The sequence below is a fragment of the Rousettus aegyptiacus genome, unplaced genomic scaffold (assembly GCF_014176215.1).
Source record: "Rousettus aegyptiacus isolate mRouAeg1 unplaced genomic scaffold, mRouAeg1.p scaffold_m13_p_2, whole genome shotgun sequence".
Lineage (NCBI taxonomy): Eukaryota > Metazoa > Chordata > Mammalia > Chiroptera > Pteropodidae > Rousettus > Rousettus aegyptiacus.
In genome coordinates, this window is record NW_023416295.1 from 32591973 (window position 1) to 32604345 (window position 12373).

General features: G+C 31.3%; 1 pseudogene; it reads left to right on the forward strand.

Moving 5' to 3' along the window:
- The first annotated feature begins 802 nt into the window (after positions 1-802).
- On the forward strand, positions 803-1698 carry LOC107508400 (annotated as a pseudogene).
- Positions 1699-12373: the final 10675 nt, after the last annotated feature.

The following is a 12373-nucleotide window of genomic DNA, read 5'->3' on the forward strand; positions in this document are numbered from 1 at the left end:
GGATTGAATATTTGCATCCATCCAAAATTTATATGTTAAAATGTAATCCTTAATATGATGATATTTGAAGGTGGGGTGTTGGGGATGCAATTAGGACATGAAGGTGGACCCCTTATGAATGGGATTACCATCCTTATAGGAAGAGAGCAGAGAGTTTCAACCATCTGAATACAAGAAGGAGGCAGTCTGCTACACAGAAGAGAGCTGTCTTTCACCAGAAGCTAACCATGCTGGCACCCTGATCTTGCAGACCAGTTTCCAGAACTGTGAGAGATAAAATTCCTTTTCTTGATAAGTCACCCAGTCAATGGTATTTCACTGTAGCAGCTCGAAATAACTAAAGCAAAGAACATATTCTTTGTAAAATATAGAGAAAAAAAGCAAGATTTAAAACCTTTCTGTAAAAAAATAATAATTTTTAATAGAGGAATGCAAAATTCATGTTAAAACTTGAATCATGCATTCATTTATAACTATGCAAGATAACATAGCATTCGATGGTCTCTTCTAATTACATTTTTTCAAATACACAAAGTAATAAGTCCAAAACTTGAAAAGTGCCTACCAGAGGTTTCCAAATCTATAATCATCCTATTAAATAACTTTATCTAGGTTCTAAGTTCTAGAGTGAGAATGATACTTTAAAGACAGAAACCGAATCAAGATGTGGCACCTGCCTGAGTCTGCAAGCTAGTACTGGGGAGGTCTCAGTGGAGACACAGGGTCCTCTGCCAGTACTCTGTCTGAGCGAGGGCTGCCCCTCCAGCCCTCCCGGAAGTCAGATGGCTCAGTTCCTCCCCACATGTCTCTGGAGCCTTTCCAGCCACTGCCCCAAAGGTGCTGGAGCCCAGAGCAATTTAGAGCCAGATGTTTGCTGGCTGTGCAGTCCCATGAGAGACTTGAGCCTCTGCTTATACACCTCAGCCATTCCTACACTGGTCAAGATTCCAGCACACAGGGAAATGCTGGGAAAATTTCTTTAGATCAGATCAATTCGCCCTCTACCAAATCCTTTCCACCTTGGATGTGTCAGTTACACAAAGCCTTGCAAGAAAATCACCTTCTTTGCCATGAAGGTCGAATGCAGAATGTCCTCTTCCTAAGGTCGTTGGTTTGACACTGGAATAGGCACTGTAGTTCTGGAAGAAATAATTTATTACAGGAAAGATGGATCCAGACAAGTTTGATAAAGGCTACTCTTACAATAACCGTCATAGCTTCTGAAAGGAAGGCAAAAGTTCAGACTATATACCTTTCAGTTGCTTAAAGATTATTCTAACCAATCTACCAAGCCAAGGTGATTATTATGGGTGCCCACTCAGTCACAGTGATCCAGAGCTGTTGAAACAGAAGTTGCAGTCATAAAAGATCTTTCCCAGAGGGATAAACTAGATTTTTGATTTAGTAAAAGGGACACATTACTAGGTAGCCTGTCAGAAATTGTTTGAGATGACACATAATGTGGTTGACTGAAGTTTTTCTTTGAGTCATCCTAATCAATTCTTTATTGAGAACCAAAGGATTCTAAATAATAGTAAAGACATCAAGAAGAGATCCATCCAACCAGAATTCCTCAACCCAAACCAAGTGTCCAGAAAACCAAGGATGTATTGTCTTTGCTGGCCTCTAAATTCCTCTCTAGAAATGGTTATGGAGGGACTAGAGGATTACCTCAGTGAATGCTTCTTGGGCAATTAGTGATGCTTTTTCCTCAGTAGCTTTCCCTTTTAAGATTTTGCCTTTTTCTTTTTTAAACGTTTTATCTAACTTTTCCCTCTTCCCCACCTCATCCCACCCCACCCCACCACAATCCATCCATGTTCTTAGGAAAGTTAGCTTGCAGGTAAAAACAAAGACAAAAGGGAAGAGGAAGAATTTCTTTTGAAATCTAACACATAAATGATGTGGTTTGAGCCCTGTTTAAGGAGATAAAACAGCTTTCTGGACTGGTTACAGTTACCTAAAAAACAATCAAACTACAAACAACTTTTATTTTAACCCTTACCACTATATTTTGATCCAACCCTTTTCTGAACTATTTTAGTTACTATATATCAAAATGTAAAATAAATAAACAAACAAACAAACAAATAAATAAATAGGCAAGCTGAATCAAATAGAATGTATGTTCAAAAAGTCAATGAAGTATTGAAGAAAAGGTAATTTTCGGATAGGTGAAACATGCATTCTCGAGAAACTACAATCGTAAATTTACCATATATATATAATGATTTTAATAGCTAGACAAAAAAGAGTTTTTTACTTTCTAACCTAAAGTAATTTGTTACTATAAAATGAGAAGGAAAAAAAGCAACAAGATCATACAAGTCACCAGATCAATTTACCAAAAAAAGGGAAATAAAATGTATTAGTATAAAATATCAAATTAAATTGTTTTCTGTATACCAATTATTCAATAACTGAAATACATCACATATGCAATACCCAATATACAATAAAAAGCATTATATTTTATCCCTGTATTTCATATGTACATCAATGTTTCCTATAATTGCATCAATATTTGGGAAAACCACTGTTCAGTGCTTATTTATACTGAGCTTATTAAAATTCTCAACTCTGCCTTTCATGTGGAATTTTTTCTATTTTTTCCCCTATTAAGTAATTTTGTAGCTATATTTTGGACCTACATGTGTGATTTTACAATCATTCTGTGAAATGTCAACTCTTTTAATTTAATCCAGTTTCTATTCTGGAGAATGTGACCAAAATATTTATGTGCTAAACTTATTCTATGGATACAGGTTTCCACTCTTCTAACTATAAGTGTTTCCATTTCACAGATGTCTTACCTTACTCATTATCTTTAGGGGATTAAATACTTAGTCTGTGCTAGATACTTGATACTTGTTCCTCTGAGAAATAAAACAACGGACATTGAAGCTATTGAGTTTGCAAGCATATATAGAAATATAGATACAGAAATATACATATAAAATGTCACTGAAGTGATTTATGGAGTTTACTGTGTTGGTCATTTCTCCAGCATAATGTCCCCCAAAAGTGAATTTGCAGTGAGTTCGCAGAATAGCTATCTGTAGTCAGGGCATCAAACTGTGACACCGACACTGAAGAGCATGTGTTAAGTCAGTAGATAGAACTGCAAAAATGCTTCAAAAATTTTTTAAAAAATTTTTTTCTTAAAAGAAATTGTTATGACATTCCAAAGTAGTAATGTATAACATTGTCTCCAAGTTCTAAATTATTCATTCAGTCCACTCATTCATCTAACATTTAGAAAGTACAGGATGTTGAGCAGGTATAGAGAATACAAAGAAGAAATAACTATCTCTCTCCTTAAAAACTGCACCTTTTAGAATGGAATTCAAATTATCTGCATTAATAACTTTAAATGTTTTAAATAGTATAATATTGGAAAGGCTATGAGGAGAGATAATTAACAGATCATCAGCAAAAGTGTTCAGAATCTGGGTCTATTACTTGGATACTAACACATGTCACGTCCATTCATGCTGAGACATTCCTAGGCTCATTTGCTGAGTTTATTTAAAAAGAAATTAAGCAGCCTTTGCTTTCTTACAAAAGGTATGTGAGCATTTCTATAAATAATAATGATTTAGAAGTCATTTTAAAATGCAATATAAAATGCAATATATATGTAAATAATACAATACTATTTATCAGATATTCTTAAATTAGTTAGCCCAAGGGTGAAGGGGACACAGTAATTACTTTGTCATTTACAGTCATCTAGTGATGTATACAGAAATAGTGCTTTATTCCTTAAAGTTTCCAAATAAGTGTTTTTATTAAATATTCTTTATTAAATAGTTCACACATTTTAGAAAACATATAAATTGTGTGCAAATGACAATTATATTGATTTTTATGTTTCAAATAGTTACTATTCTTTGAATTTTAATTTCCCATGTTCTCATCTTCTTTTAGTTAGAAAACAGCAATATTACTTTTAAAGTTTATCAAAAAATTACTAAATTAGTGCTTCACAAAATTTAATAAAATATGCATGCAAAGTAGAAAATGAGATCACAAACTTTCTCAATAAATAAGCTGTCCAAAAAGATAGTAGACAATTTCTTAGATACTGAAAAATAGATTACTTAAAATATTTATTCAACTCGTTAAAATAATAAACACAGATTAACTAATATGGATATATCCACTATTTCATTCATTGATTCATTCATTTATACAGTTTACTATTAAATAAAATAAATATTTAGTGATAAAATGTGATTTTATCATTTTGTTATTGGTCTTTTCTCTCATAACCATCCATATTAGGAAATTAAATATAATAATGGTGTTTTTCTACTTATATAATTTTATAGGGGTTTAATATTATATATAAATAAGCAGAGAAATCATATTTATTATGTGTTCACCACTTACTATGAGGTTAGATGACTTCACATATATTACCTACTTAAATCTGGAAGGCAGCTAATTGTGGTAGCAATTATTAATTACAATCTAGGGGCAAAAGTGAGGTTTAGAAAGGCTAGTAGTTTTCCCATATATACATTTCAGCAACTATGAGAATAATACTCACTGAAACTACTTGAATGTACAAGAGAATATTGGAGCCAAAAAATACATCTGATTTAAAAGTGCAGAATTGCAAGAATTTACTGATGCATTTGGAATAGTACCCATTTGATTAGGAAAATATGTTTCATTGGAAATCTTATTTATATGAAAAAGGCTATTTCATACCGTGATTACCATAAAAGCTTTCTCTTAAAAGTATTTTGAAACCTTAAAAAGAAAAAAATGTCCCAGGTGAAGCCTCCTCTTCTATTCAAACTGACAGGTGAAAAACAAGATTATGTCTTACTCTTCAGCATTTATAGAATTATATACCTAATTCATTGAACCTCCTTAAACATTCTTTTCACTCTCACTCTGGATTCATTTAAAGAGAGTCAAATAATGTATTTGATTACAGCCATATAGAAAATCCCATTTTGTGTAACATTGAAATAAACACTTCTTTGTGAATATTTTGTTGCTCCTTGACTATCAAAGTAACTTATGTTTTGAGTTGTTTTTTTTCATAGCAGACGGAATTTCATCAACTACTATTTTAATCTAGCCCTCCTTGAGGCTCTACCTGTTAAGCAGAATCGGAAGTGCTGTCTCTGGCCAAGGATATGCTCTCCATAATACTAACCAGCTCATGCGGGGATCAATCGTTCAGTCTTAACTTCAATAAGAATATGCACCAAGTAACTGAGTTCCTCATATACAGAACAGCAAATTATAGTTTCAGGAATAAGCTGGAAACAAATTTTGTGTAATGTAAGGTTGATAAAAAATCCAGAAATATTTAAATAAAACCTCTTACAGTAAGAATGTTAAAATAACCTGAAAATGTTTCCTAACTATAAACTTCAAATAGAAAACTTTCCATTTGATTTTTATATAAGTTTAGAATGTGTTCAACATTATAGCCTCCCAATTCTGAAAGAAAAGCAGCCATCTCACCCAGTGTAAACACTTTCCTGATGAATGAAACTTGAGAACAAAGGTAAATTCTGACAACTAGTTGGCAAGGTAGGAAGAGAGACCTCCATTAAGAATCTGTTAGTTGTTTCATTTGTTTTGATGAGGTAAACACAACTATTACATCTTTGGAACAGGGGTCCTGTTATCATAACAGTACATCTACTTTCTTGGCCTATCTACTTTTTCCTTATGTTGTCCCCTTGAACAAGTATCATGAGACTAGTATTCACTGTGGCCCTGGTGAAAGATTTCCCTATAATAAAACCTAAAACAAAAGTAGACAGAAAGTTTAGATGTTCAACTCTGCTTTCTTAGCACTGGTTTCTTTTAAAGAGTCAGACAGAGTTTGATTTTCATTCAAATTTTGATCTTACTAGCTTTGTGATCTTGCAAAAATTGCCTACTTTGTATGACACTTGTTTTGTTTTTATCTGTGAAGCTTTGGTGATATTTAACCCATAAAATTCTCATGAGAATGCAGCAACATAGCATCTGTAAAGAACAAATCAAGAATATTTATCCATCATCCACATGAGATGCCTGGTATGATATCATTATTCATGTTTCCGGCTTAAGTTGTAAATCTTCACATGATTGAGTTTTAAGCAAAATTACTTAAATTATTTCCTATACTCCCAAACTTTGTTATCATATCACTAGAAAAGATCAGCGTTCAACGCAGTTTAACTATTCATTGAAGTTAATACCTAGTTAAACATTTGATAATGGTACATTAAGATGTGTCCAGAAGCTGCTAAATATATCATCTTGAAGCAATAGGAAATCTCTGATAACTAACCAGTTTTTCCTAAGGCTGCATTAATTTCTCTGTGTAGAATTTTCTTTTCCTTATCGTTCAGCAGCAATATTATTAGAGAATAATTCTCAGAGACACTGGGAACACTTTTGCCTCACCCTTGCTTAGTAGATATGTGTATAAAAGTTCAAGTTTACAGAATTTTATATAGACTCTCTTTTGGGGAGAAAATGGAGCTTGTAAATGTTTAAATTTATCGGATTAGTGTTGAAATGCAAAATTATCATAAGGGGGTAAAATATAGGTTAGTGTCGAATAATTAGACAAAGCTGAAGATTCAGAGTGAGAATACCTTTGGTAGAGGGAATAAGAAGAGGGAAATAACATATTGTACCTCAGGCACTGTGCTTATTTCATCATGTTTATTACCTAATTTTAGGGAAAATAAGACTGGAAGATTAGAGAGTCATCTTAAAACAGATGGTAGCTAAAACCAAAATTTTAAATAAATTGTCCAAAAATTTAAAATGGGTTGGGGGAGCAAACAATTAGAAAAGAATACTGAAAGTTAACCCTGGGCTAAGAAATGAAATGATCCCCAAATTTTATGGCTTAAATCTGAACTTCCAAATACTGATCAGCTGGCAGCTCTAGAGAGCTTCTTCAGTATATGCTATGTATTGCCATCGAATAATGTTTACTGAATGAAAGTGTGGTGAATTATTCAGAAGTTACTTAAGCATTTGCTTGTATATCTTAGATATTCCGACAGTGACAAAGAGGAATAAAGCATAGTTTGTTTTAAATAAATCTTACAGTGCTATTTTCTGCTTTTGATATTAGATAACGTAAAAAAAAGAAAAACTTTTATTCCAATTGTAATATGCTTTAAAAAATCCAAAAAAGTGAAATAAAAATGTACAAGTTCTACTTTTTATTACTTATAAAAGTAATTAAAATACTTATATTAACCAAATTTGTGTTCTGCTTTGAAATCTTGATGTTTCTAATTTGATACAGAATTACTAAGTAAAAGCTTATTTAAGTATATGTCAGTAATTGTTCATGCAAAATACTTAGCATACCAGTAAGACAATATTTAAATCTTTCCTGTTATCATGTTATTAACATTTAAGTAGCAAGTTACCTTGGAAACATTATTCCTTTCAGATGATATGACAAATTTATACTTGTGCATAGTGTTTCATCAGGATGCAATCACTTTCTTTATAATTAGAGGAAGCCTAGAGTTTCTGAATTTTGAAATCACAAGTAATTGATCACTTCAACTGAGAACACTGCTGTTATGACTAATGAATGAATTGTTAATGTTTGTAATAGATGATATTTTGTACTGATAGAGAAATGACTATGTCTGATGATTTATCATCTGGTTCTCAACAGGGTACTGGAAAAAGCAAAATGATTATATCTTAATTGTATATTTCCTTTTTACATGTGTTAATAGTTTTGAAGTATAAGAAAAGATATTAATGTTCAATTATATAGATATACTATATGATGATAAATTTCCATTTCAAAGAGAATTCAAGTTATTTTAAAAATTCTAGGATGTGAACATTTCTAACCAGATGACTTGTGAAATAACTGCAGTAGGTAATTAGAGGATACCTCACTACTATCTTTATACAAATTTTCTCGAAGGCTGTTGTACATTTTTCATCTGTAGAAGCAATAATCTCAGGATGCTTTATCTCATATTATACAAAGAGAATCTGTATCTGTGAACTATACACACAAAACTCACAAATGAATATATATAGCTTTGATTCTTTGGTTTGTGACACAAATTTTTTTAGGTTATTAGTGTTTAGGTTATTAGGATATCTTTGACCATTCTCACCACTGTGAGACTGCTCTTTCAAATAGACCCACAGCAAGTGTTTCCTTAATGAAAGTTTCTACTTTTATCTCTTGTCTCTCACTCACCAAAAAACAGTCATATATTCATATTTGCCTCATTACCTTCCTCATCACCAAACAGAGAAACACCTCGTCAGTAGTATTTTCTTCTCATTAATTTTCATATCAGGAATATCCTTATCATATAATGGTCCCAATTCATAAGTAACTACTCTTTGGCTACCTACTCATACTTAGTTATTGTTTACAGTGGTACAACCTCCAAATAGAAGACTGAGGAATAAATTACAATGACTGATTAAAATTTCCAATTTATTTTTTTCCTTATAACTTGAAGCCTTTTGCTTCATCTAACAAAGAAAAAGTATAAGATATCCTGTTGTGATGCTCTAAAAAGTTTGATTTATAATTTTTTGTTTTACTATATAAAAAAAACTATCTACCTTAAACAAACAAGATCTCTAGTCATAGACTCATCCCAAAATATTTTCTGACTTTTTTTCTGTCCAATTGTTCTTTAGCAAAAATGAAAAGATTGATTATGAGTTTCGTTCTACTCTCACTAATGGCAAATAAAAATACTGAATAAGCCACAGAAATAATCATGTGATAAAAAGGTTGGAACAAAAGGAAAAATAATAAAAATGATGTAGTTATTAAAAGCTTCATATTTAATGCTGTGGTTTTAATACTAGATTTTGAGGCTTTCTTCATCTTAAGAATCTAGTAGAAAATTAATCTCAGAATTTAAAGGTATGTTGTATTTGATCCCCAAAGACAATGTATATTTCCCATGTTGATTAATAAAAACATATTTTTACTACCAGGAGGTATTGAAAACCTTCAAATTCTTCTGAAGAGTTTCTTTAGTGTTTTTACACCTCTCAGAGTATTATATTTTAAGTGCAAAGGAAAAAATAAATTTTCCTATGTTGTCACCTTTCCAAGAGTTTTCCACTCTGGGAAGCAGAGGAGATCTTCACAAGTGAGAATACCAAAATAGAGTTGAATAGCTTCTAAAACTTTGTTATTGCATAATTCTTTGAACTTTTTGCTAGTAGAATTGCCAAGGAGAGAGTGTGTGTGTGTGTGTGTGTGTGTGTGTGTGTGTGTGTGTGTGTGAATGTTCCACAATGTGCTACAAAATTGTTTTAGTGGTATCTCATGGAAATATTGCCTGTAAAAGTACAGATATAGTATCAGTATAGCTATACATCAAATTTTAATTAATATTTTAAACTTTAGAGTATCGGTATACGTAATAATGATAATAAGTACTAGCAAGTATTTTGTGCTCACAATGTTTTGATAGATTTTCACATATTATAATTATTTGTATATTACAGATACAAACGCTGATGTTAAAGATGGTGAGAAAGTAATCTAAAGTCACAACTAATAAGTGGGGGAAAAAAAGATACAGATGCTGAATTTTCTCCAGTGTCTGATCTTTTAATCATGAACAATCTCTGAAAGTCTTTCTCAAAATTAATCCCATAAATTAGAAAATTAAAAGTATGCAGCCAAGGAAAAATCATTTTTTCTGAGTCAGGTTTTAACCTTATTTTTCTCTTTTCCAAGAGATTTTTGCTGAGCTTCATATTGTTTGCTGTGCCTAACAAAAATTCTAAGTCAATAAAGGGAGAGATAGATTCTACTAAATGTACTTACATTTCAAAGTTTTTTAGTTCAATATCAATTCTACTATGGTTTTGCTTACTTGTTGAGTCACGTTCATTTTCTCTGATCCAACAGTTAAGTTTCAAGGGGACTAAAGTTCACCACATTCAGTTAAGAAAAATGAATGAACATAAGAAATCTGAGATAATTCTAATACTTTCATGTTTTAAATTTAGTTTAAAAATACTAAGAGCTTGTAATTGCATGTTAAAACTATACATAAGAATATATTAATATGAAAATGTATGAAACACTAGTGTTAAAAAAATACTATTCTTTGCTCACCTTTTCTCCACAAAACCTACAGAAAATAATATAGTCAAGAGTGTGAGCAAATATTCAGTTAGGAAAATAAGTTAGAATATTACAAAGGTCATATGTTATGTAATTCTAATTATATTTTGCAGACTTGATTGATAACAGCACTATTTGTCTGGCAAAATGAGGAATAATTTTCCACATTATTACTTAGTCTCTTGAACAAGTCAACCTCAAACCCATGGGAGTTGGCAGTGATTTATGAAAAGAAAAGCATTACCAAGTACATCCGACTTTCTGAAGGACAAAGTCATATAATATAAAAACATGAATATAGCAAATATGAAGGAGATGTGAAAATCAGCAAGGAAAAGTAAATAATATCAAGCCATCCGACATGGTTAAAAAAAAAGGCATTTTAAGAAAATGAGATTCAGCAAAAATAATCAAAGTCAACGTTGGCTAAAATACACAGTAACAAGAAATAATCAAAATATAAATATTCAATGGGAAGAAAATATTTGGAAGGCGATAATGCCAAGGATACATGTAATGTTGTTACACAGATCAAATGAAAGAAAGAGATGCACTGTGAGAGAGACTGTCATAAAATGGATAAAAGCCTACTCTTAACAGAAAGCTTTACTTTTACCCCCTACCCTGTTCAAATAAGAGTTTATCTTGAGCAGACTAACTCTGCCTGCCCTGCCACCTGCAACCTGCCTCAATGAGGAAATGATCCCATCAGTCTGAATTTCATGATTTTGAGATTCGACCAAATGATCTCAGCAGGAATTTATAATAATATTCTTCTGTGTCTTACTCCAAACCATTAGCATATGTTTTCTACCTATTTGCATTTCATTTTCTCCTTTTATTCAGCTTCTTTAAATTGTTATATATTTTTATTGTTCTCTTTTCCTCTTTGGTCTTAATTATGACTATTCCTAATGTGTCTGTGTTTAGCTTTGATTGTTCTCACATTACTAATTATTCTATTTATCCTTAAGTATATCTCACTTAGGTCATATTCATTCCCTAAGAAAACTTTATCGTCTTAGTTTTAACAAAAATAGATATAGTAATGAACATAAGCTGTCATTTTGTAATTTGAAGACATTTTATTATTGAAAAAACATACAAAAAGGCAAACACTGAAATAAATAGCAATGGATCTATAATCCAGATTCAACAATTATCAACTCATGTTTCATCTTTACCTCCACTCATTCCTTATCTTAACCACTTACACTAAAGCAAATACTCTCCTCGACCCAACCTATATCCAGTGTTAAAATTTAGTCTTATGAATTTTGAAAGTTTCCTTCTATTTCAATAAGTATTCTAATAATGCCTAATTAATAAATCTCTTATGTTGGTTTAACACGTTAACTAGTTTAAGAACTTTCTATTCTATTTTGTATTCTACTTTAGACATCTTAAACTGAGTAAAAATAAAGTGATATTTTAAAAGAGTAGTGTTGAACACTCTTATTCTAAATATTTTACTGAATGTTTAGACAACTTCTGTTTGGTTTTGCAAATCAAAATCATATTTCCTCAGTCTATTGTCATGTGTAATTACATGCTTGAAGCAGGAATTCTCAGAGATAAACATGGAAATGACAATGCCTTTTTAAGCTCCAGAGTTAATGATACTATAGGAGAAGAAATGTAGATCATGTTAATTAAGAAATCTTGGAAATTTCTTAACAAAATCTTTGTATCTTCAAATAGCAGATCTTTTCTTTTCTATGTTTTTTAAAGACTATGTTTGTTTCGGAAAGTAGACATCTGATTGTTTAGCATAAACAGTAGAACAGATTGAGGTGCTTTTACTTCTTCCATTCCAGGTAGAAAAGGTTGTAGTTCCTACTACTCTCTGAAGTAAGAATAAATATCACATTATAATTATAAAAATAATTATGTTTATGACTCCAAATGATAGTAAACCATATTTTGTATTAGGAAATGTTTAGTGACTCTATTTCTAGTATATTGAAATTTTATATCTAGTTAAAGGGGCAGAAAAGGCACTAGTAATCTAAGGAACTGAATTTGGTATGCAACTACCTTTTTGCTGTAAAATTCTAGGCAAATTTCTTGAACTTTGAGTATCTGTTCCATCAGTTTTGTATGGATGAAACAATATTTACAACATAAAATTACTCAAAAATTATGTGGCTATATTTAAACATTTAGAAAACACTAAAAATTATAAAGTGATCTTTTAGTAATCATTATTGTGGAGAGCATAACAAATCTCAAAGGATCCTCTGGCCT